The sequence below is a fragment of the Zonotrichia leucophrys genome, unplaced genomic scaffold (genome assembly GCF_028769735.1).
Source record: "Zonotrichia leucophrys gambelii isolate GWCS_2022_RI unplaced genomic scaffold, RI_Zleu_2.0 Scaffold_131_126668, whole genome shotgun sequence".
Taxonomy (NCBI): Eukaryota; Metazoa; Chordata; class Aves; order Passeriformes; family Passerellidae; genus Zonotrichia; species Zonotrichia leucophrys.
In genome coordinates this window covers 115,154-118,132 of record NW_026992336.1, presented here as the reverse complement: position 1 = coordinate 118,132, position 2,979 = coordinate 115,154, and positions in this window count along the sequence as shown.

Below are 2,979 nucleotides of genomic sequence, written 5' to 3'. Positions count from 1 at the left end.
AAGGAAATGACACCGGGAAAAATCTTCTCCCAACCCTTTAACCATCTCTTTGGGTCCACCCAACCAGTTTTTGAAGGGTTAACATCCACTCTAAATATTAATGATATCATACAGTGGCTGGTGTTGCTGATAGGCCTGTTCTATTTAGCATTTAGAGAGAAGGGGAGACTAACCTGGATAACCACCCTGACACCTACCCCAGAATCCAATACGCCACCAGAGTCAAGGGATGTTGCTGCCCCAGAGCCTGACTCTACCCCACATCCCACCCCAGATGTGAACTACCCAGATTGGCTGGGGGTCTGGTGAAGGAGATACGTGAGATGGGCTGGATGCTGAAGGAATACACTTCCCCAGCTGGTGAGAAGGCCCTCCCTCTGCCGTGAAGAGGGAAAGTCTAATAGTGCAGCAGCAGAACCCACAGATGTTACAACTGTCCAGTTTCCAGCTGAATTGCAAAGGCAGACACAGCCAGCAGCAGTTGCCCCTGTAGAAACAAGGAGATCTAAGATGAAAGCAGAGCACCCAGATAAAAGAAGGCCCTCACAACCCGCAGGGGAGCCAGAGGTTGCGATCGTCACCGAGTCCGTGATGTACAAAAGTCTCCGTAATCTGCGCAAAGACATTGTACGATGGGGACGTGAGGCTTATACAACCTGGCTGCTTTGCGTCTGAGATCTTATGAGTACAAGCGTCCAGCTGGATGGTGGTGAGGCAAGGAATCTGGGACCCTTGACCCACGACTCAGGTATCAATCAGATTGTTGTAAAGGAGCCAGGTCTCTTTCCCTCTGGGCTCGGCTTTTAATGAGTGTCAGAGAGAGGTTTGCCACAGGGAGAGAATGCAGGAACCAGCACCACAGAATGTGCTGGAAGACCCTTGAGGAAGGGATCCAACAGCTGAGAGAAGTGGCAGAATTAGAGGTACTCTTTGGGAGGGATGGACAGCATGATAATGACCCTGACGAAGTCGGGTGCACAGGGCAAATGTTGTGGAGCCTGGCAAATCTGGGGCCATACCAATACACCACCTTTATTGCAACAATTAATGCTGATAACAACCAAGAGGCAGTGGGTTCTGTAGCCAACAAGCTTAAGAATTATGAAAGTATGATCAATGGACTGATGCAGGCTCATGTGTCTGCTGTTGAAGGACTTCAAAGAGGAGATGAGGGAGGTGGTGAGGGGAGAGGTGAGGAGGAACAGTTCTCACATTGCAGCACTGTGAGTCACAGGCCCCAGAGTCAGAGCCCAACATTCCCCAGCTAGAGAGAGGGGGGTACACCCCACGGGCTGACCTTTGTTTTTTTCTGCGTGACCACGGGAAGACATGGGAAGGTGGGATGGAAAACGCACTTCTGTCCTGGCAGCACGGGTGCGTCAGCTCAAGGAGGGAAACACGAATCAAGGAAACTCCAGTAAAGTGAAGGTAGCCTCAACCTCCCATGACCGAGCTGCTGAGTATGATCTGTCAGGACCCCTGGAAGGTACCTCTGCCATAAATACCCAGGGTTAGAGGGGCCCTGCCTCCAGCCAGGGAGAGGCACCAGAAAACTGGATTTTCTGGACGGTGTGGATCCGATGGCCTGGCACATCAGAACCACAAAAGTAAGATGCTTTAGTTGATACTGGTGCTCAGTGTACCCTGATACCATCGGGACATGTGGGGCAGAACCGGTTTCCATTGCCAGGGTGACAGGGGGATCCCAGCAATTGACCCTGTTAGAAGCCAAGGTGAGCCTGACTGGGAAAGAGTGGAAAAAACATCCGATTGTGACTGGCCCAGAGGCCCCGTGTATTCTGGGCATAGATTTCCTCCTGAACGGCTATTACAAAGACCCAAAGGGACTCAGATGGGCTTTTGGCATAGCTGCTGTGGAGGCAGAAAACATCAAGCAGTTGAACACTTTGCCTGGACTATCAGAAAACCTGTCTGCAGTAGGACTCCTGAAGGTGGAAGAGCAAAGACCACCAATTGCCACCTCAACAGTGCACTGCTGGCAGTATCAGATGAATCAAGATGCCATGATCCCCATCCATAAGATGATCCGAGAGCTGGAGAGCCAAGGGGTGGTCAGCGAGACCCACTCACCCTTCAACAGCCTCACTTGGCCTGTGCGTAAATCTGAAGGAGAATGGAGATTGACTGTGGACTGTCGTGCATTGAATGAAGTGACTCCACCACTGAGTGCTGCTGTGCCGGACATGCTGGAACTCCAGTACGAGCTGGAGTCCAAGGCAGCAAAGTGATTTGCCACTGTTGACATTGCCAATGCATTTTTCTCCATTCCTCTGGCAGCAGAATGCAGGCCTCAGTTTGCTTTCACCTGAAGAGCCGTGCAGTACACCTGGAACCGACTGCCCCAGGGGTGGAAGCACAGCCCCACCATCTGCCATGGGCTGATCCAGACTGCACTGGAAAAGGGTGAGGGTCCAGAGTACCTGCAGTACATCGATGACATCATTGTGTGGGGGAACACGGCAATGGAAGTATTTGAGAAAGGAGAGAGGATCAACAGGATTCTGCTAGAAGCCAGCTTTGCTATCAAGAAGAGCAAAGTCAAGGGACGTGCCTGAGAGATCCAGTTTCTGGGAGTGAAGTGGCAAGACGGACGGTGTCAGATTCCCACAGAGGTCATCAACAAAATCACCGCGATGTCTCCACCAACTAGCAAGATGGAAACACAAGCTTTCCTGGGTGCCATAGGTTTTGGGGAATGCACATTCCTGAATAAAGTAAGATTGTGAGCCCTCTTTACCTGCAAGAAGAACGAGTTCCACTGGGGTCCTGAACAGCAACAAGCCTTTGCCCAGATCAAGCAGGAGATCGCTCATGTGATTGCCCTTGACCCAGTCAGGACAGGACCAGAGGTGAAGAACGTGCTCTACTCTGCAGCTGGGAACCATGGCTTGTCCTGGAGCCTTTGGCAGAAGGTGCCTGGGGAGACTCGAGGCCGACCACTGGGATTTTGGAGTCAAA